The sequence below is a fragment of the Stenella coeruleoalba genome (genome assembly GCF_951394435.1).
Source record: "Stenella coeruleoalba genome assembly, chromosome: 2".
NCBI lineage: Eukaryota > Metazoa > Chordata > Mammalia > Artiodactyla > Delphinidae > Stenella > Stenella coeruleoalba.
In genome coordinates, this window is record NC_137147.1 from 13774147 (window position 1) to 13798104 (window position 23958).

Consider the following 23958-nt stretch of genomic DNA (forward strand, 5'->3'; position numbering starts at 1 on the left):
TATGGAAAATGGAAAAGTATGCAAGAGTCTTTATGAGTACTTTTAAATCTATAAATTATTATTAATGCTATTTTTATTTATTTTCCTATTTTCATAGTTTTATTTTAGTAAAAGAAAATGTTTTAAGAAGTTTTAGAAGTCTTTCTTGCATTAGGCATTACATCCCTTTGTCATATTAGTTGATTCAAGCAAGCTTGACACAGAGTCGAGGAGGGTGGCATCCATCCTCCCATTTCTGTCCCAGGACGAAGAGGCAGGGTCTGGGGGTGGCTGTGAAGTAGCAGCACAGTTAGTCACTAGAGTAGCAAGGAGATAGGGTTCTCTGGGCTTGTGCTAGCGTTGGTTCTCCTCCTGTGTGAGTTAGAGAGAACAGAATCAATAGGAACGATCTAGATATCTATCTATCTATCTATAATGATAAAAGGAGGTTATCTATCTATCTATCCACAGAGTAGGGGGAAGAGAGAGAGAGATTGAGAGGTTGAGAGAAAGAGAGAGACAGAGCAAAAACAGAGAGACAGACACAGAGAATTTGAAGGTATTGGCTTACATGATTACAAAGACTGGTAAGTCCAAAACCTGCAGGGTAGGCCAACAGGCTGGAGACCCAGGGAAGAGTTGTAGTTTGAGTCCAAAGTCCAAGCCTGCCGGCAGAATTCCCTCACCTTCCAGGAGGTCAGTCTTTTTCTTTTTCTATTAAGGCCTTCAACTGAGTGACTATGGAGGGTAATCTGCTTTATTTAAAATGTTAATCTTATTTAAAAATATCTTCACAGAAACATCTAGAATAGTATTTGACCGAATATCTGACCTAACCAAATTGACACATGAAATTAACCATCATATCTCCTCAAATGGTTTTTGGACCATTGACTTCCCAAATGAGGTCCTGGGGGTGGGTGGGGAACATGTCTGTGAGAGACTACCAGCAAAACCCTAACCCTCATGTCCCCGTCTTGAGACTCCCTAAAATAACCAAGGTGAGGGCGATAAATGCCCAGGAGAGCAACTTGGGACTCAGTCATGGAGAGTTGGGCCTTTCTATTAAAAGGTCTTTAAATTTAAATGTCTAGCTAGGCCTGGGGACATTTAGTAAGTAGATCCTGAAGACTTCCATCTTTATACCCAGTGACCAGAATATGTTGGGACAGGGTACAGGTATTCAGTGATTGTTCGATGGATAAGGCTTCACAAATGTTGGCATAGACAAGTGGCTTATTCATTGGAAGCTGAACTGGAAATAAATGCTATGACTTGTGTTAGTCCAGTGGTCCATGTACAAGACCTTGATAGCAGTCTCCTGCAGTAATAGAAGAAGCCCCGCCTCCGGGTCTCAGCTCTCCCTCTGTCCATGAGCCTTAGGAGATTGTGCCACCCTCTCTAGGGTTCTCTTTTTTCTCATGATGATCTGTATGGCTTCTTCCAGTTTTCATGTCTACAATTCAGTAAGATTATCCAGATAGTGACCAAACAGCAGGATATGCTATGTGGAATTCATACCAATGAAAGGAGATTCAGAGAAAGATGCCAACTGACCCCTGTTCCACCTTCTCTACTTGATTTCAGAGCAATTGCTTCTTTGAACAACCAGACCAAGTGAATGATTCTTTACCATCCTGGGATCTCATTCTCTTTTAATAAACTATTGGTTCAAATGTTTAAAGAGACATTTTAAAATTACCTAAAATTATAAAATATAAATACACATAAAGAAGAAATTTAAGATCCCATAATCACTGAACCCAGTGATTACCTCTGTCAACTTTTTGGTATCCATCCTTCCAGACATTTTCTATGAACATATATGCAATTTTATGTGTCAAAAATAGGGGCCAGAGAAGCAAGAAGAACTACAATCCTGCAGCCTGTGGAACAAAAACCACATTCACAGAAAGATAGACAAGATGAAAAGGCAGAGGCTATGTACCACATGAAGGAACAAGATAAAACCCCAGAAAAACAACTAAATGAAGCGGAGATAGGCAACCTTCCAGAAAAAGAATTCAGAATAATGATAGTGAAGATGATCCAGGACCTCAGAAAAAGAATGGAGGCACAGATCGAGAAGATGCAAGAAATGTTTAACAAAGACCTAGAAGAATTAAAGAACAAACAAACAGAGATGAACAATACAATAACTGAAATGAAAGGAATCAATAGCAGAATAACTGAGGCAGAAGAACGGGTAAGTGACCTGGAAGACAAAATGGTGGAATTCACTGCTGCGGAACAGAATGAAGAAAAAAGAATGAAAAGAAATGAAGACAGCCTAAGAGACCTCTGGGACAACATTAAACGCAACAACATTCGCATTATAGGGGTCCCAGAAGGAGAAGAGAGAGAGAAAGGACCAGAGAAAATATTTGAAAAGATTATAGTCGAAAACTTCCCTAATATGGGAAAGGAAATAGCCACCCAAGTCCAGGAAGCACAGAGAGTCCCATACAGGATAAACCCAAGGTGAAACACGCCGAGACACAGAGTAATCAAATTGGCAAAAATTAAAGACAAAGAAAAATTATTGAAAGCAGCAAGGGAAAAACGAAAAATAACATACAAGGGAACTCCCATAAGGTTAACAGCTGATTTCTCAGCAGAAATTCTACAAGCCAGAAGGGAGTGGCATGAAATACTTAAAGTGAAGAAAGGGAAGAACCTACAACCAAGATTACTCTACCCGGCAAGGATCTCATTCAGATTTGATGGAGAAATCAAAAGCTTTACAGACAAGCAAAAGCTAAGAGAATTCAGCACCACCAAACCAGCTCTACAACAAATGCTAAAGGAACTTCTCTAAGTGGGAAACACAAGAGAAAAAAAGGACCTACAAAAACAAACCCAAAACAATTAAGAAAATGGTCATAGGGACATACATATCAATAATTACCTTAAACGCGAATGGATTAAATGCTCCAACCAAAAGACACAGGCTTGCTGAATGGATACAAAAACAAGACCCATATATATGCTGTCTACAAGAGACCCACTTCAGACCTAGGGACACATAGAGACTGAAAGTGAGCAAATGGAAAAAGGTATTCCATGCAAATGGAAATCAAAAGAAAGCTGGAGTAGCAGCTATACTCATATCAGATAAAATAGACTTTAAAATAAAGAATGTTACAAGAGACAAGGAAAGACACTACATAATGATCAAGGGATCAATCCAAGAAGAAGATATAACAATTATAAATATATATGCACCCAACATAGGAGCACCTCAATACATAAGGCAACTGCTAACAGCTATAAAAGAGGAAATCGACAGATTTAAATTTAAACAGATTTATGGTTTACAGATTTTATGGTTTACAAATAATATGGTTTACAGATTTTATGGTTTACAAATAATAGTGGGGCACAATAATAGTGGGGCACTTTAATACCTCACTTACACCAATGGACAGATCATCCAAAATGAAAATAAATAAGGAAACAGAAGCTTTAGATGACACAATAGACCAGATAGATTTAATTGATATTTATAGGACATTCCATCCAAAGACAGCAGATTATACTTTCTTCTCAAGTTCACACAGAACATTCTCCAGGATAGATCACATCTTGGGTCACAAATCAAGACTCAGTAAATTTAAGAAAATTGAAATCATATCAAGCATCTTTTCTGACCACAACGCTACAAGATTAGAAATCAATTACAGGGAAAAAAAACGTAAAAAACACAAACACATGGAGCTAAACAATACGCTACTAAATAAGCAAGAGATCACTGAAGAAATCAAAGAGGAAATCAAAAAATACCTAGAGACAAATGACAATGAAAACACGACAATCCAAAACCTATGGGATGCAGCAAAAGCAGTTCTAAGAGGGAACTTTATAGCTATACAAGCCTACCTCAAGAAACAAGAAAAATCTCAAATAAACAATCTAACCTTACACCTAAAGGAACTAGAGAAAGAAGAACAAACAAAACCCAAAGTTAGCAGATGGAAAGAAATCATAAAGATCAGAGCAGAAATAAATGAAATAGAAACAAGAAAAATCTCAAATAAACAATCTAACCTTACAAAAGAAAAAAAAAAGAGGGGCCATGTTATACATCACTAGTTCTAAAGTTCCATCTTTTAGGATTCTAGGACCAGTCTTCCTCCTTGTTTGTTTCTTGGTTATTTTTCTCTTTTTCAGTCTTCAAGAGCTCCTCACAATAGTATCTCAGATTCTGGTTTTATTGTAAATAGTGCAGACAAGAGGCAGGGATTTGTCTCAGTGGCTGGAGGAGAAAGTTGAGAAGGTCAAAATGTAGAGAGCTCTTGGGAGGGTCAAAGCACGAAGGGTTTTTACGCAGGTGAACTCTCCCTTGGTAGTGGGTTGAATTACATCCCCCCAAAAGATATGTCCAAGTCCTAACCCAGTACCTGTGAATGTGACCTTATTCGGAAATAGGATCCTTGAAGACGTTAAAGATCTTAAGGTCAACCTGGATAAGGTATTTGCTTATCTGCAGAAGTGCAGGCCCTAGATCCAGCAGCTGGAGTCCTTATAAGAGAAAGGAGATTTGAGACACAGACACAGACACACAGAAGAGAAGGCCATGTAAAGATGGAGCAGAGATCAGAGTGATGCGTCTACAAGCCAGCAAACGCCCAGGATTGCCCACACCACCAGAAGCTAAGAAGAGGTATGGAATGCATTCTCCCTCAGAGCCTCCTGAAGGAACCAATCCTGCTGACACCTCAATGTTGGACTCGCGGCCTCCAGAACTGTGAGAGAATAGATTTCTATTGCTGCCAAGTTTGTGGTAATTTCTAATGGCAGCCCCAGGAAGCTAATACACCCTCTATATCTTATGCTTTCTTCTTTCATTTTATTCTTGTTTCCCGACTTGCCTGGTGAGCCACTGAATGCCTTTTCAGCAGACCTGGGAAGTCAGTCCTGGTAAGTGGGGTCAGGCCTACTTCAGTTTCCTGAACAAAATGTTCAGAAAACATTGGAGTTTTTCCCAGAATAACAACATAATGTACAAATTGGGCCCCCTGGCTCTAAAAATTCAAACTGATAAAGGCAGTTTAAGACTCTGAGCAAAACTACAGTAGTGATTTATGGTTTACGAAGTATTTAGAGCAAAGTCCACTAGAACTTCCAAAATCATAACAAAGTCCCAACTCCCAGTACTTGTTTTAAAGTCACCTCCATTCTAGAGAGCGCTGGGGTCCGATTAGGAATGCCCAAATGATCAAGTCTCATCTCTTTGACTAAACTGTTATTGCTGCTGCTAATAGCTGAGGAGGTATCAAAGCAAGAGTGTGCCTGCACAGAGAGAATTCCCTTCTAAATAAAAATCAATTTTGCTAATAAACACTATCTTTTAGAAGCATTTTTTTAGATCTTCTTAGCTGTTTTTCTGTTCTGTACTAGCACTACATGAAGCACATCTTACTGTCTTTACCCTTCCTTTCATTATTATGCCAGCAGAAAAAAATGCATGTCACACTTTCTAAGAAAAGTTGCGGAGGGAGGGTGAGAGGCAGCGTCGTCTATGGGGGCTTATTCCCATAGAATGATGGGTGTCTGTAAGAAATGAAAATAGATGGATTTGGAAGTAGTTCTGGGGTCTAACATTTGAGAACTGGTTTCCAATTTTGCACTTTACATTATAGCAATGAATTTCATGTGGTTAAAATTTCAAAAGTTAATTTTGTTTTCAGGAAGATTTTCTATTGTGCTAACAGTTTTTATTTTAAGTAAACTGTCATTCATTTGGATTGAAATGTATAAAATGGACCAATTACAATTTAGATCTGCTCAAAGTAGAGAAACAAAGGTTACAGGAGAGTAATGAGAAATACATTCAACCGATTTTTATTTTAGTGTTTTCAGTTTCTTGCGTGAATCAGGCCCCTGTGCTGGGTGTCGAGACACCCCGCCTAGGAGTTCAGAGTCCAGCAGGGGAATCAGACAACGCTAACGCAGTGGGGCTGTGCTGGGAGCCGTAGCAGCCTTGAGGAGGGCACCGAGCCTCAGCGGAGGGAATGCTTCCCAGGCGGTGACATCTTAGCGGGGACCAGTGGAGGCCGGCCGGGCTCGGGGGCGGGTAGGAAAGGAAGGGGAACAAGATGGAGGGAACCACAAATGCAAAGGCCTAGGGCTTTGGAGATCATAAAAAATTTGAGAAAACAAAAATAAAACAGAAGGGTGGGAATAGGGAGGCCGGAAGGTGGGGAAAACCTCTGAAAGATGAAGTCAGTCAGAGGAGTAAGGACTGGATGACGGAGGCCTTGGATATCAGGCCAAGAAGTGTGCCCTGTCTTGAGGGGACTGGGAGAGTCAGTACAAAGTTTTAACCAAGGTGTGATGTGACCAGGTTTGTGTGGCTCAGTCAGGATGGCACTAAAAGAGAGGAAGAAGGCCAGAAAAGGCCCAGGAAATTAAGCTCAGTCATTCACATCTTATTAGGGAGCAAATCCCACTGCCTAAAATGTCAGAGTCCACTTTTTTTTTTTTTTTTTTTTTTTTTTTTAATGCGGTGCGCGGGCCTCTCACTGTTGTGGCCTCTCCCGTTGCGGAGCACAGGCTCCGGACGCGCAGGCTCAGCAGCTATGGCTCACGGGCCCAGCCGCTCCGCGGCATGTGGGATCTTCCCGGACTGGGGCACGAACCCGTGTCCCCTGCATCAGCAGGCGGACTCTCAACCACTGCGCCACCAGGGAAGCCCAGAGTCCACTTTTATTAAGCAAAGGATGACTGTATAGTCAAACTCTCCCATATGTTTTTGTCTGTGTCAAGAAACCAAAGCAACTTAATCATAAAAACTGTTAACTATTATTCTGATTCTAGTACCTGAAAACAATGAAATATGAGACAAGACTTGAGCGTCTTTCCTTCTTCGGACAAATTGTGTGGCTAAGCGACCATCTCACTTCATGTGCTTGGAGTAGGCAGGCCTAATAAAGGGTGATGTTTGAACATTTCAAACCAAATTCCCTCAGTGGCGGGTGTTAAACAACTTGTTATTTTAAGCAATTTAGACAGATATCTGCATATACAAACAAGCACATTCTTTGAACCAGCCCATTATATAACCTCGCTTATCCCTGCAGGTAATAAGCTGCTATAAAGGCAGAATTAGATCTAATCCTGGGTTTTCTGTGTGTGCACGTGCAGTGAGACCAGTAAGAAATGAACACACTTGTTAGGGACAATAGCCGCCTTCCACTTCACTTACCTCTTATGAATTATTTTCTGCTCTCAATTCCAAATCAAGAAAAACACATCCTATTTCCTAAGTCATGCTGTCAGATAAGCACCGGAAGAGGTAATATTGGTAGCAACTGCAAAGAAACGTGTTGGGGGGTGAGACATTTGAGTCTGCTGGTGTAGTATCTAGAAATAGAGCCTTCTGTGTGTTCCCTTTTCTTTTCTCTCTGCATCCTATTCAAGGCATCTCATTCATTCATTCATTCACTCACTCACTCATTCAGCCAACTTTTTTTTTGCAGTACACGGGCCTCTCACTGTTGTGGCCTCTCCAGTTGTGGAGCACAGGCTCCGGACGCGCAGGCTCAGCGGCCATGCCTCATGGGCCCAGCCGCTCCGCGGCATGTGGGATCTTCCCGGACCAGGGCACGAACCCGTGTCCCCTGCATCGGCAGGCGGACTCTCAACCACTGCGCCACCAGGGAGGCCCCAGCCAACATTTAAGGCTCCTACTATAGCCATGTTTTGAATATTAAAAGTGAGATTTCATATCAGATAAGGTACATTCCTGCCCTCCAACAGTTGATGGGCAGCGGCTGACAGGTTGGAATTCTTTCTGGTGCTTCAGAAAAGGACAATGTTTGTGTGGCACTGATCCCCATCTCTTCCCAGGTCTGAGAGCAGCACAGGCTCTGGAGCCAGGCTATCTAGGGCTTGAATCCCAGCTCTGCCACTCACAAGCGTCAGACCTGGGTAAGTTATTTGTCCTCTGCAAGCCTCATTTTTCTGCTCCAAAATGGAAATCCTAAAAGAGCCTACCTAATCTGATCATCAATGAGGATTAAATAAATTAAGATTTGTAAAGTGTCTACAACAAGGCCTGGCACATAATAAGGACTCAATCCATTTTTGTTATTATCATAAATGCCTGGACTTCCTGCCTAGAAATCATTGTCTGTGTGACTGCTATGTGCAGGGCAATACCCTAGGTGCTGCAGGGAGACCCAGAGTTGGGCACTGCATTCTAGCAGGTAGATATAATCTGTACACAGATAACCATCTGTAAGGAGGATATGCTCAAGCCTCCAGGCCAGCTGCAGAATGCTAGCATTTGTTATCTATTGCTGCGTAACCAGTTGCCACAGACATAGTGGCTCGAAATAACATATGCATCTTATCTCCCAGTTCTTATGGGTTAGGGATCTGGGATTGGTTTAGCCAGCTACTATCTTCAGGGTCTCTCAAAGGCTGCTGTCAAGGTATTGGCCAGGGCTGTGTTCTCATCTGAAGGCTCAACCCAGAAAGAATCCTAAACTCATGCTGGTAGAATTCAGTTCCTTGAGGGCTATTGTACTGAAGGCCTCAGATCTTTGCTGGCTGTTGGCTGGAGGCCTCCACCTGTTCCTTGCCACGTGGGCCTCTCCAACATGGCAGCTTGCTTTATCAAGACATGCAACCCAGACATGCAGTAGAGAGAGTGTACTAGCAAGATGGAAGTCATAATCTTATGTCGCCTAATCACAGAAGGCAACAATCTGCTCAGGGCAGTGAGGGAAGCAAAAGTCTTCACAGCACCCATCTCTGTGATGCTCTGAACGTCCATGCGCTGTGCCCCCCCAGCAACACACATGGGGACCCAACCTCTCTGTGTCTCCCTACCAGTTTCTTCAGAGTCAGATTCTGGGAGAAGGTAGAAGCTCAGCTTAGTTTACCATCTTGTCAGCAACGGGAAGCGCTACGTCAGTTTCCCATATGTGACTCTTAGCTCCTTTAGCAATCGTGGCTCTCCGTCTAAATCCCTGTAAGCTCCCATTATTGGTTCAGTGCGCCCATCCCCCAGTTTCTACAGGCTCCGCTCCAAAGAGTTCATATCTATAACTTTCTTCAGAGCACTACCCTGGATCCCCTGGAACCACTTCATTCAGATGCTTCCAGAACCAAAACAGCCTGGAAAATTACAAATCCCCATTTTGGCCTGTGGCTAATGACTGACTGGTGCAGAAGTATTAACACCTAGCTCCCTTACTCTACTGGGCAATTTATTCTCAAAAGCTCCTCAGGGGTTCAAGTTGAGTCTGGAACTTTACTTGAAATCACAACCTTACCTGGCTAATTTTTGTTCCCTATTCCGCTCTTCCTACTCCCTCTCTAATTTCTCTTGAGGCAACTTGCTTAATAAATTATTTACACAAAAACCCTTTCCTCAGGGTCTGCATCTGGGGAACCTGCCTAAAACAGATGCTGCCATACGTCGTCCCAGGAAGCTGACTGAAGAAAGGGATTCTGGATGCAGCTCATTCACCAGCAAGATGAAAAGGGAGGTCTCATCTCTGGTGGTAGGTGGCATTCTGTATTTTTTTTTTCCTGTGTTTGTTAGAAAATCAGCATATCTTTATTTTATACAAAAGAAAATTGCATATAATAATTGATGTAATTTTACTTACATTTAAGGACATACATATTGATACAAACAAACCTCTAAGTAGTAGTTTATGATGAAGCATCAAGAGAGCAGAGTAGGGACTTCCCTCGTGGTCCAGCGGTAAGGAATCCACCTTACAACGCAGGGGATGTGGGTTAGATCCCTGGTCAGGGAACTAAGATGCCACATGCCACAGGGCAACTAAACCTGCGCCCCACATCTACTGAGCTCGCGCACCTCAAAGAGAGAGCCTGCACACCACAACTACAGAGCCCACACGCCCTGGAGCCTGCGTGCCACGACTAGAGAAGAGGAAACCCGCACACCACAACTAGAGAGAAGCCCGCCTGCCACAACTAAGACCCAACACAGCCAAAAATAAATTAAATAAATAAATAATGAATAAACCTTTTTTTAAAAAAATGGACAACGGGCTTCCCTGGTGGTGCAGTGGTTGAGAGTCCGCCTGCCGATGCAGGGGACACGGGTTCGTGCCCCGGGCCGGGAAGATCCCACATGCCGCGGAGCGGCTGGGCCCATGAGCCATGGCCGCTGAGCCTGCGCGTCCGGAGCCTGTGCTCCGCAACGGGAGATGCCACAACAGTGAGAGGCCCGCGTATCGCAAAAAAAAAAAAAAAAAAAAAGACAAAAGCACCTTTATTTAAAAAAAAGAGGAAAGCAGAATATTTTTTATGTAGCAAGCGTTAATTGTGGCATTCTATATCTTTGTATCGTTAAAGTTACTAAGACTTTCACTCTTGGTGAGCTGTGATGGCATACAGCTAAGAGGAGCTGCATTGGCTTGTGCAACATCTCTAGCTTTTGAGAAATAGAGGAAATAACAACTATAAGGACTAGGTAATTGGGTGGAATTGGGCTTGAGCAGGTCCAGAACACATGAGTAAATTGCACAAAGTAGGGACCCAGACTCTATGTTATCCACCAACCAAGACATCTTCATCAGCTCACACCTATGGCCTCATGGGGTATCCCCCATGACCAGCTGATAGAGGAAAGATCCCAAGTTTGGTTCACAGATGGGTTGACTCAGTATACTGGCACAAACTGAAAGTGGACAGCTGCACTATAGCCCCCCCCAGAGGTGGCTCTGAAGAGACTAGTGAAGCTAAATCATTGTAATAGGCAGAGCTTTGGGCATTGCACCTGGTGATGCAATTTGTGTGGAGAGGGAGGTGGCCCAAGGTAAAGATACAGATAGACTTATGGGCAATGGACACTAACTCCACAGGCTGGTCACGGAACTGGAAGGCACACAACTGGAAGATGGGGGACAAGGAGGTTTGAGGAAAGAGGACCCATGGGAGTGAAGACCTTTGTATTGTACGCTGATGCCCACCAGGGAGCGCTGACTGCAGAAGAGGCATTAAGCAAACTGGTGGGCAGGATAACTCATCAATAGATGTCAGCCAGCATTTGTTGTTAACTACCTCAGTTCTAGTCCTAAAGGCTCATTTTTGTTACTGTAGTTACAGTAACAAAACTGGAGGCTACGCATCCGTCCAAAAGCCTGGGGCTCATTCTCACTACAGCTGATCTAGCTGTTGCCACTGCTGAATGTCTGACCTGTCAGAGGTTGACTTTGAGTCCCCACTATAGGTCCATTCCTTGAAGAGACCAACCAGAGCCTTGATGGCAAGTTAATTACGTAGGACCCCTTTTACCCTAGCAATGGCAGCATTTTGTTCTGAGTGATTGGTACAAATTCATTGTATGAATTTGCCTTTCCTGACTGCAGTGCTTTGATAAGATCCACTATTTGAGGTCTCAGAATGTCTGATTTATGGACACAGAATCTCACAAAACATTTTTTGTCCCAAAGAGGTACGGTAACAGGCAAATGACTAGGGGATCCACGGATCCCACAACATACCATGCCATTCTAGCATAATATATTGTAACCACCTTCTGAAGGCAGAGGAAGGCACTAACTTAGAAATGATACCCTGTGAGGTTGGGGCACCATCCTTCAGGATGCAGCGTGTGCCTTAAACCAAAAGCCATTATGTTGTGTTGTCTCCAGTGAGTTGAATACATGGGTCTGGGAACCAAGGGGTGGAAAGAGGAGTAGCCTGGCTCACTGCCACTCTCAGTGACCTGCTTGGGGAATGCATGCTTCCTGTCCTCACAACTCTAGGGCATTGGTTCTAGAGGTTCTAGTTCCCAGAGGGAGAATACTTCACACTAAACCTAAAGCTACTGCTGTAGTCCTATTGTTTTGGACTCCATGTGAGCTAAGAAAGCTATGATCATACTGGCGGAGGTAACTGACCCCAATCATCATAAGAATGCAGGGCTGCTGTTACATAATGGGGGAGGAATGTGTTTGGCACTCAGCTGATTCACTGGAGTCTCTCTTGCCAAGTTTTAACTGAAAATAGGCAGTCGTGGCAACCACTGCCTGATAAAGACCTGGTAGCAAGGAGCTCAGATCCCTCAAGGATGAAGATTTGGGACACTCCACCAGGCAGACCCCTAGATCGGTAGAAGGGCTAGTTGAGGATGAGAGGAGTCTAGAATGGATGGTAGAGAAGAGAGATGATGGATGTTAGTTATAATCTTGGGACCAGTTGCAGCAGCAAGGGCTGAGGTTTGTCCCACTAGATTTGTGACCAATTAGAATCTTGAATAAGCTATGACAAGATGGAGACTTCATGTGAGAACATGTGAATCTGAGTGTTGCAAGGAGTGGACTGTAGTGGATGCTTCTGGTGCTCTACCACATCCCTTCAGAGACCTTTGACTGGTTCACTGTACACATCCCCCAGCTACTGGGTGCTTCTCTCCTAATGGCTCACACCTCCAACCTTCAGAGAACTACCTTAATCGACCAGATCCACTTCACCCAGGCTCACTCTGGAATCAGAAGTGCTGGGTGTTATGTCCCCCACTCCCTCCAGGAAGGCCTGACTGATTAGTGCAGGGGTATAAAAATCCAGGTCCCTTGCCTCAGGGTGGGATCAACTCACTGTAACTTGTGCTCCAGAGCTGCCTTTGGATCAAGCTGAGGCTGGAACTTGACCTTAAATTGCTGCCTTGTCTTCTTCTCCTGCCCTATTCTGTTTCCCTTACAAGTTTCTCCTGGAAGCATGTCCTTAATAAATTACTTGCAAAGAAATCCTTGACAAGACAGTTCCCTAGTAGCACATAAACTCTTTGTGGATAGACACTAATTAGGGGAAAAGAAAAATCTTTTAATCTCCCACCGTATGTAGCCCGGCATGGGATACCTACCAGGAGTTGATCTGGGTTTTGGCAAATTCTTTGGTTTAGACTCTCTTCCCTTAGTAAGAATCTGAGGATGCTAAGTGGCGATTGCATTAGTATATTACAGACGGGAACATCTGTAAATTATCAGTGATACATCAATGTAAAACACATGCCCCAGGTTTTTTGGACAACCCTGATTTCAATTTTTTAATCTCCCTGTCAGACCATTTCCAGACAGTGTGTCCCAGGTGGTGTGGTGTTTGGATAGCAAAGGATAATGTGCTAGCCAAGAGGCAGCTGAGGGAGAACACTTAAGCATTATGAAAAAGCAGGGACCTTGAAGTTAAGACAGGACCTCAAATCCTGCCTCCACCCAACCAGCTCTATGACCTTGGCCACATTTTGTTCGTGTTCTAATGGAGTTAACTAGCTCCTACTTCACAGAACTGAAAGAGAATTAATGTAGGCAAAGTGCTTAGCGTTGCTCCTTGTCCTAGTAAAGCTCAAGAAATGGTTCCTTTCGGAAGGGGAAGAACAGCGGATACAGCGTCTTCAGTGGAGTCCGGGGACATCACTATCCTTATAGAGCCAGCTTGGGCAGAGGCAACGCCCAAGTGTTTTCATTCACTTTTCCTCCCAGGGCAGAGGACTACTTGCAAGGCAAAGGGAAAGAGGACGTCGTGCCGGCCAGAAGGTTAGGCCTCAAAGGAGAAAGGCCCTGACATCCTCGGCCACCACGTGGCTCCTCGACCTCCTCTCCGACCCTCCCCTGCAGCCCTCTCGGCAGGGTTGAAGTAGGTGAAGGGTGGAAGCCGAGAGCCCACGCCGCGGAGGCTGACGCCCGCCGGCGGCGTCCTAGCAACACCCGCCCCGCCCCATCCCGCCCGGCTTGGCGCGGTGGCGCCGGGAAGCGGGGGGAGGCGGGCCGCCGTTGCCATGGTAGCGCGTCTGCCTCGCCCGACGCCGTCGGCGCCGGAGGGAAACCAGGGTTCCGGGCCCAGCGTGGGCGGCCGGGAGGCGCCCATCCACCTCCGCTGCTCCAGCTCCGGCCTAGAGGGGACCAGGCGCTCGCCCGGAGCCCAGGGGGACCCGAGCTGTCTGCAACCGTGGCCGGGGCGCAAGGTCGTTGGTCCCGACTCGGTCCCCCGCCGCCTGAGCCAGCTAACGGCCTGGAGACTTTACAGTCTGTCTCGTGGGGACGGAGTTGGTCGTCCGGGCCAGGTCTAGGCTGAATGAACTGTTCGGCTTTGGAATCTCATCGCACCTTTTTTCCCCAGCTACGCAAGAAACACGTACACACACGGCCTAGCGTCCCGTGCTTTTCTCTCAAGTGTTTCACCTGAAGGATCTTTAATCTTGGAAAGAGAATATGCAGAAAACAGCGGCTTCCAAATCAGCCATTTAAAAACAACTCTGCAAATAAGTATCATGTTTCACGAGGGCCATTTTAAACTGATTTGTCCATGCCTGGAAGGGTAGTCTGGATTCTGGACTTGAATTTGCATTCTTCTAAATCCCTCAGTGAGCTGCGTTTGGAGAATTCAGTTGTGGGGTGTTAAATTTAAACGTATACGCCCCTAGCTAGTATTCTGTGTTATGAATGCTCTGTTAAACGACCCAGTCACAAAGACAAAGCCACACGATCTCACTCATTCTCTGGCCTGAGAGGCTTTCTTTTTTTTTTTTTTTTTTTTTGCGGTACGTGGGCCTCTCACTGTTGTGGCCTCTAGCGCAAGCTCAGCCGCTCCGCGGCATGGGGAATCTTCCCGGACCAGGGCACGAACCCGTGTCCCCTGCATCGGCAGGCGGACTCTCAACCACTGCGCCACCAGGGAAGCCCTGGCTTGAGACTATTTTTAACAGAGGCGGAGTCAGTCACGTGTTCGTGAGTTTAATCAAATGGACAAGGGATCTGAGCGAGAAAAGCTTGCTATGTAATGCGAAGACTGCATTAGGTACATAGAGATGCGTTCTCTTTGGATTTATTTGAATCAGAGCTTTTCAAATGGAATCTTCTCCTGCATATATTTTTTTCGATCTGCTGCAACTGGAAAATTTAAATCAAAATCCTATTTCTTATATTCATTTCTATGGTAAATGTGTCTAGGCTGAGATTATGCATTTTCTTGATCAACAAGCAAATGCGCAGCAATCACTGTGAATTGAGCACCTTGCTGATTGAGCAACACTTGAAGCTGGAGGCAAGAACGACCATAATCTCAGAATGAGGATCCTCCTCAGCGTATTTCACAAGCATGTTCACAGCTAACCTTTTCCCACTCTAAAGGAGCATTCACTTGGAACCTCTTTATTCTTCATTTTGCCAGAATATTTAATCTCTCAGAAAGCTTCTTTCACATACTTTTTCGGTTGAAAATGTAATTGGGCAAATGATCATATTATTTATATTTATATATGAATATGTGTGTTTGTATCTTTTTCCCCCAGTATCAAAACAGAACCTTTATTTTTGCATTCGGAAAGCTAAATCAAGGATCTGAAAATAATAGTTTTATGTTTAGCACTAATTGGAGGGGAAAAAAAAGAATCTACAAAACTATGTATAGTAACAACTTTTTTGTGCGTAAGGCAAATTGCCGAATGTGCTTCCGATTCGGTAGTTTAAATGTTAGAATGGTGGAAACAACAATATATTTTATAATAAAATATTAGCATTTGCAAACATTAATTTTTCTTTGGTAATTTTCCTAGTGTCTGATTCTTCATTCATTACCCTGAAGTTCTTTTCACAGAAGTTATTTATCAGTATGAGCTTAGACCAGTTTGATTGCAAGATATTGGTACGGATCCACACGTGCCTGACATGGCAAATAGAACTGACCATTTCAGCTCTCTAACTGGTTGGTTGTTCTCTCTAGGTAGGTAGAGGTTTGGTTATACCCATGAGTTAGCCCAGCCTTCCCTCCTTAGAATTCACTGACCGTTTTAGAGAGTTACTGCATGCCCTACTTTATTAAGAATACATGAATGTCGAGAACCTTACTAGATTTTCTGCATAATTTCCTAACGTGAAAATGATCTCCACATAGCCATTGCAGTTAGTTTCCATTATTACAAGGTTTCTACCTTATCATTTATGGTTATTGTTTCTTAGGAACCTAATACTTATCAAACACAGGATCCATTTTGCATGCTCACCTTTCCTCTTTTCCAAATAATCAGTGACCTTAAGCTTTGAGCATCTTATCCTTATTACTGGCTACCAGCCTCTTATTTAATCCTGCGTTAAACTTGATTTACCGCTTTATCTGTACTACTTTAATCCTTTAGAGGCTTATCATAATATGGGCTCTTTAATGAAATATTTTATCATAAGAATAACCTTTCTCTACTTTTCCAGATTTCTCTATTTTTGCTCATATACCCATGTACCTTTTTCCTTCTTTAAATATTCATGTTTCCCACTTTCATTATACGATGAAATAAACCAAAATGCTTACTTGTTACTACAGAAATGACTATGTTACCACAAAGTGTTCTTGTTTAGTGCTTAATTAGTTAAGACATTAGTTCTTAATGTCTTAAGTTTAGATCTCCCGATCTCGGGAAAATATAAATGCATCTGTTGCTGGAAGATTCCCCCATCTTGAAATCTCAAAATATTTGTTCCCATCCAGCTGCAAGGTCACCTAATATTCTCAGATCATTCCGTGGGATTTGAAGAGGCAATGTAGTGTAGTAGTTAGGAGACTACTACAGTGAACTCAGACTGGGATTCAAATCCTGGTTCTAACGCTTACTAGCTATGTGATGTTTTGGTTTTTTTTAATTTATTTTTTTATACAGCAGGTTCTTATTAGTCATCAATTTTATACACCTCAGTGTATACATGTCAGCTATGTGATGTTAATCAAGTTTTTTTAACCTCTCTAGGCCTCAGTTTCCTCATCTGTAAAATGGAGCACTTAGTTCATTAAGTTTGGCAATTTTAAAGGATTAAACGACATAATTCTTGTAAAGCACTTGGCACGCGATCAACACTCAGTGAATGATGTTCGTGAGCAGTGCTGTGCTCACCATGATTATCATCTGTATTAAAACATTGTTTCCACTGTCACCAATTAACTTAGGCTAAATTAGTTTATTAGATTAGACTAACCACAGATAGACAGGATTCTGACAGGACATAAAACAGACATTTTGACTAAGGAGGGGAGCGTACAAGGAGAAAAGCCCAGACACCTAGCAGGCTAGTATTGGCACCAGTGTTACCTTGTTCACCTCAGTGGCTTCTTGAGCGTGCTTGTTGGCAGGAACAGCCCAACCCAGAAGTGAACCTGGGATGGTGCCAGTGTGCCGTGAGAACCTAGATTATATCCAGAACTTTGCTTCAAGGATGTCTGAAAACTGTGGCGTTCCCACCACGTCTGCCGTCGAGGAAGGCATGTGAAAAGGAGGTCGGAACCTTGTCCACTGCTCTTCCCAAACTTCAGCTTCCAAATTATAGCAATAACGGGAATTACCTGGAGGCCCAGTGGTTAGGACTCTCGGCTCTCACTGCCGGGGGCCTGGGTTCAATCCCAGGTCGGGGAACTAAGATCCCACAAGCCGCACAGTGGGGCCCAAAACAACAACAGCAAAAAAAAAACAAAGAAACAAAAAACAAATTATAGCAATAACAACAGATCCTCCCTAACATACAAATGCACTTGCCCTCCCCACAAAGGGAGACCAACCTTCCCTGTATCTATGTGGGGAATGTTCATTTTCTCTTAAGCCCAGTCACAATTCAGGTTTGATGTTCCACAACCTATGGGCTGAACTGTAAAGTTAATCATGCCCCCCAGACCCTTTATAAAACATTAGGGACAAAGGGGAGGGGAAAAAAATGAAAGTGGTTAATGTTTGTAGATGATACATAAAGAGCAAGAAAAAACTATGATCCCTACTAGGATCCTCTGTTTCGCTAGGGTTCACAAGTCCAGAGCTGGCAGTCACAGTTTCCTTCCTCTGCTACCTGCTCCATGGCGTCTCTGCTCCCAGTAGGTTTGCTCAGTGGGCCAGCATCTTTGCCCAGTGGCATGATCTAAACCTTCCTTTCCCAGGTGTCTGAGTTCTAGGGTTGCTGACGTCTGCTCTAACCTTTGCCCCTGGGTGTGGAAGTCCTAGGAGGCGCTCCAGAGCATCTACTGGCTCTCACTGTGTAGCAGCGACCTTCATTTTCCCTCATAGTCAGGAGCCCAATGATGACCAGGTGGGAGCCTCAACTTCCAGTCCAGTGAAACCGTGTGTTCCCTGATGGAGGAGTCCACAAACCTCCAATTCCACGATAACTCCAAGTCACAGTGAGGCAAATAAAAGCTTTTACATAGCACCAGGTTTAATAAGGAGAGGTGCCGTTCTCTTTTCCACCCCTTGGTTTCCAGATCTGTGAGACCCGCCCGTGGGAGCATCAGCACCACCTAAGAGCACCTGTTTTGGAGCGTATGTCACACCGAGAAGGAAAGCACCTCACGAGGTGTGGCTCAGCTGTGTCCCCTGGCCGTTACTCTCTGCATGGCAGCCTTCTCAGTGATGGGCACATAGGTAGGTCAGCGAGTCCCATGGAGGTCAGCCACCTGCTTTTTTCTGGCAGTAATGTTTGTTTCTTGGTCAGAAATAATGTTGTGTGGAATATTGTGAGAATGAATAATGCATTTGTTGCGTCCATAAATGGCATTGCTGGCAGAAGCATGGCAGGCAGAGAAGGCGAGTCCAAACCGAAATAGTCCAGTGAGGACAAATTGTCGCCCCCTCCATGATGGAGGAGGTCAGTTATATGAAACCTGCTGCCAGGCGGTGTGATGTGTCACCAGGGGCTCAGCGTTAGTCCGCTGTTGGTAAGGTGGCCCTCAGCGGTGGGAGGTATCCGGATGTGCCTTGATACACGGAAGCCCCTATGACTGAGCCCAGGTGTGACCCCCATCCTTGCTTTTTGGCTGCTTTCTGGGCAGTCTGGGGTGGTTGAGGAAGCAGCTGACTCACAGGCACTGAACAAGGCATCTTATCTGCCTTATCATTTGGGTTCATGCCTCCCTCCCAAATGCCGTGCTGCCCTTTGGCAAGCAAACCTGTGGGACGCATCACACTCTGGGGTTATTCCAGGAGGGCTATACACATCCCTGTTCCCCAGACCACCATGTCACCAGTCACCTCTTTTTATTTCCAAGTCCCTAAACAAACCCATGCTTTTGATCATCTCTCTTTCTGTACAAACTGAACAACCGGCTGAATCATTTAAAGTTCTAACCACTGGGAAGATTGCCGTTCCCCACCTCTGAGCCTGTAATGCTGGTACAGTCCCTTAGCCGGAACCATCCATGTTAGCCGGAACCATCCATGTTAGCCGGAACCATCCATGAGCCAGGTTCAGGCTTTTTCTCTCTTTACCTTTAAAAAAGTCTTTTCGTAGGGAACTCCTCATGAGGGTTTATGTGTGGACTGAAGGAGACAAGCAACAAGAACAGGCGCTGTGGGAGTGTGAGCGAAGCACTCGAGCTCCTTGGACCATCTGAACCTGCACAGGCTCAGTATCCCATAGACCACGTCCACTTCCGCCAGCTTTGTGGGTGAGTGGATCCATGCAGCACCCACTTCATGATGGGAAGACAGGTCACAAGGTCACTTGGTTTTCCATTGTCAAGCATTCAGCAAACCGAGAGCTGTTTCTTAATGGTTCTTTGCAAAGAAGATGCGGCTTTAGTTTCAAAATATCAAAATCCTATGCTGGGACCCTCCCACTGGGGCTCATCACAGGCTCCAGAGAGCACTCTGACCTGTCATAGATGCTGTACCCACCATTAGATACTCTGGATCGTAAGAACCAAATTGCAGAACTGCCTGCTTCGGATCAGCTTGAGGATTTTCTCTTGCTCTCTCTCTCTCCCACTGAAAACTGACTGCCCTACAGCTTACTTGGTAAATGGATCAGTCACCTTAATACAGTGTGGATTGCTTCCTTCAGACTCATCTGTTATGGCCATGGTCTGGAAGGCTACCATATTCAGGGAGTGACCACAGTCAAGAATCTTTCATTAGACACAGCTCCAAACCATCGGGGTCCGCTGAAAACTCTCACAGAAAAACAAAATGCCTCCATGCCCATGCTTTCCAGAAGAAACAGCAGAAGCAGGACCTCTGCCCCATTTTTGTCTTCCAAATTTTACTTGAGTACTGAACCTACGTTAGAGCCACCATCCCAATGTCAAGAGAATTCAGGAAAGAGAGTTTTAGCCTTCCAGTCTCTGCTGTCAAGCCTATGGACATGGACTCTGTCTGTGGATTGAATTGTGTCCCCCACAAAATTCATATGTTGATGTCCTAACCCTCACTACCTCAGAATGTGACCTTATTTGGAAATAGGGTTGTCGCAGATATAGTTGGTTAACTTAAGATGAGGTCATTAGAGTGGGCACTAATGCAATATGACTGAAGTCCTTATAGAAAAGGAAAAATTTGAACACAAAGACATACATACACACATGGAGAATGTCATACGAAGCTGAAGACAGAGATCAGGGTTATGCTTCCGCAAGCCAAGGAATAACAAAGATTTCCAGCAACCACCAGAAGCCAGAGGACAGTCCTGGAACAGATCCTTTCGTTACAGCCCTCAGAAGGAGCCAACCCTGCCTGCTGACACCTTGATTTTGGATTTCTAGCCTCTAAAACTGAGACAATTAATTTCTATTGTTCAAGTCACCCAGTTTGTGGTATTTGGTTATGGCAGCCGTAGCAAACTAATATAGACTGTTGTGACCACCCCTACTGTAATGTATGGTGCCCTTGTCATGGCTCATAAATGGAGCTCAGCAAGTCCCATCGCTGTTGCCAAGAAATGTCCAGTCCGTTATCTCCACTGCTATTACTGCAATATCCATCATTGAGAAGGGAGGCCCCCAAACTATTTATAATGACGATACAATTGTTTCCTTAATGGGTTGCCATATTTTAACTCTGAGATGATTTAGAATTAAGCATAGAAACATGTTAAGAGGATCCAACCTTTAATACTTATATTTTATTTCAAGAAGAAATCTGTTCGTATCTGTTAATTTTTAAGAGAATTTAACCTCTTGGTTAAATAGGTCAGTCTTATTATCTTAAATAGAAATTATAATTGATTTAGGCGTCTGACTTCTCACTGAAACTTTTCCACATTTATACAAAGTATTGAAACATTCAAGGGAATGTAATAGTTGTAGGATTATAGTAATGGTTATAAGTTATATAAAAATAATATGAATATATGGTTATATTTACAAGATTCAACATGGTTTACTAGATTTACAAGAATAATACAAACACTTGGAAAGTTGTTAAGATAGACACCTGAGTTACATTAAAGGAACTCTAATACATCAAGCGTATACCTGTAGTTAAAAATGTTTGATGGCGTTTTAACTGAATTTATAAAAGCCTCCTTAAAAGTGATTGTCAAGATTTGCTAACTTTATATAAAGAATAATAAGATCTGTAAACTGAACCCAAGAGAGGGATTGGCAAACTTTCTGTAAAGGGCCAGTGGTAAATATCTTAGGCTTTGTGAGCCCTGTGGTCTCTGCTGCAACTACTCACCTCTGCCGCTGTAGCACAAGAGCAAGCATAGACAATGTGTAAATGAACAGGTGTGGCTGTGTTCCAGTAAAACTTTATTTTAAAAAGTAGGCAGCCTACCAGATTGGACCCATGGGCTGTAGTTTGCCAACCTCTGACCTAAAAGATTGACAATTTTTTTAATTTATAAGTTAATAGCTTGCTGTATAATTTCAGAGCTAGAGGGAATCTTAGAAATCATTCTGTTCAATCCTATAACTATTTACAAATGAGGTTATGGAGGATTCGATGGGCTACGTGACTTGCCCAAGAGTACATTATTAGAAGCACATTTATAACTTAATTCCATTATAAATTAAAGCACAAAACCAATAATGATGGAGTCTTTGTATTTGTAGAACCTATTTTGTGTGTATGTTCCAAACCTTCCACAAATAACGTGCAACTAGAAGGAGCAGATAAGTGCTTTACAGCTAAGAATGCGTACTATAGTCTTTTCAAAGTTTATTACCGTGAACCACTTGGAATCATAGGTGTAGGAAAAAAGATCGCTCATTCCTTTGGGTTCTTTACTGTTCTCATGTGTACTGTAATTCCTCTGTAGGTTTCCTAGGATTTATCGATAGCAGAAAGTAGTGAACAAATCAACTCTAACATCCTTTTTCAGTGTTTGTCCAGAGAGGGTTTGCCTGTTTTGTTGACTACTTTATTTTATTTAGTCTAATTACCTCCCTGTAAGAAATAGCACTGAGGAAGATTGTCTAAGGTATATGTTTTCATGCTGGCATTGAAAAACATTAATAGAAGTTAAATGTGGACATCCCAGCATGCTGAAATCAGTTTACAACTGTAAAATATAATTTCCTTCCAAGCCTTTTCAAATCTGGAAGGTTGAGAATGGCTCGTTAAATTCAAATATTTATGTCATTTTGATAGTATCAGCAAAAGGAACTTATTTTCATTTTTTCTTTTATCTTAGTCTTGTTACAGAGTTTACAACACAATCCACTAAAACTAGATTTTCCTCAATTTGGGGGACAGGCGTCTCACACAGACATGCACTTGTATGACCAGCATGGATTTATGGGGGTGGAGATCCTTCCTTTCTCACCGATTTGCCATCCAGTACTTTCTATATGTATAGAATGCACATACGTGCGTCTGGTTTATACACAATCGGTGTTATGCGTATACATTGTTGTGTAACCTGCTTTTGTCACTTGGTATGGATGTTCCCTCCAGTGATGAAGTGTTCTTTTGCAGTCTGATACTTAATGGCCTCGTGGTATTCCGTCAACCACATGAACCATCATTAATTTACCCACTCTATTGTTGGACATTTGTGTTTCCAATTTTTCACTATTATAAATGATGTTGTGATGAATATCCATGTACATAAATCTTAATGCCCAGTTCTGATTATTTTTGTAAGATAAATGCCTGGCTATGAAATTGCTGGTCCAAGGGATATATTTGTAGAACTCCTTCTTATAAGGATCACGAATATACATTCTTTTGGACTCCATATGCTGGGGAGTGTGCTATCAACATATTCTCATTTAATCCTCACAACAAATTCATGAGATAAGTACTATTAATATCCACATTTTTTTTCAGAAGAAACTGAGGCCTGTGCCCAGAAAATGGTTACTACATGACAGTGGTTGGCAGACCTGGTGTTTGGGCCCAAGTCTGTCTGATTTTGAGCCCAATATTCTTAATCACTGCACTATATGGCCCCTTCCATATTGCCAGAATAGCTTCCCCCCAAAATTATTACAATCTAGATTTCTACCAGCAATATGTGAGTGTGCCTGCTTCCCTGTACTGTTGAGGATTCTTTGATTACAAGTGAAGCTGAACAAATTTTTTCATGTTTGTTGGCCGTTTGTGGATTGTCTATTCACGTCCTTTGCAAAGAATACATGTCTGAAAAATTTCCCTTTGAGATAGAGAGTCAGATGATCTGAATTCTAATCACAGCTCTATCCCTAATTAGCTATGCGATGTCAGGAAAAAAAATCACTGCAGAGTTCTGAGTCTCCATTTCCTCTTGTGGAAAACTAGATGATCAAATTAAATCATCTCATGGTTGTTCTCTAAAATTTTGTGATTCCATCCATCGGTCCACCCATCAGCAGGCCTTGTCAGTGGTCAACGGGGGAGGAGATAGGTGACCACCTATGCAGTATATTTTCATTTATGTATTTAAGGAACGGCCTCTAAATCATCTCTCCCATCCCCTGGGATTCAGGTGCCCGAAATCCCACCCTTCACTCCCTGGGGCTTTCGTTCTTCATTTTCGTTCATTCTTCTGCATCTCTCCTTCCTGCATGAAGGTTTCTTATTCTTTGGCTTCAGTGGCATTCTTTTCTTATGGTTTACTCCTTCTCAGGTTTCTCCCCCTTTCACCTAAAAATGTTGGGATTCCCCAGGTTTGCCCTTGGCCCAGTGCTCTTTTAACTAGATCACTCCCAGCCACAATGATCCACATGGGATTCCTTGCACACGCCATGACTCTTGCCTCTGAACCCTTGAACGTGTTCTCTTTGCCTGGGATGCTTTTAATCCTTTTCTTTCTAAACTGAGTCTGA

The 23958-nt window shown here is 43.3% G+C and overlaps 1 protein-coding gene across 3 annotated transcripts in view; it reads left to right on the top strand.

Annotated features, from left to right (window-relative positions):
• The window catches only part of EFCAB11 (EF-hand calcium binding domain 11), a gene marked incomplete at its 3' end in the record, with an annotated part of 228093 nt that extends 209581 nt beyond the window's left edge, over positions 1–18512 (top strand). For 2 of the 3 annotated variants that reach the window (XR_013827350.1, XR_013827351.1), the window contains 3 exons: positions 7831–7911; positions 9366–9494; positions 18196–18512. Of the gene's footprint in view, positions 1–7830; positions 7912–9365; positions 9495–13448; positions 13486–18195 lie in introns of those variants that run through there. The other variant, XR_013827352.1, reaches the window with a different exon arrangement.
• Positions 18513–23958: the final 5446 nt, after the last annotated feature.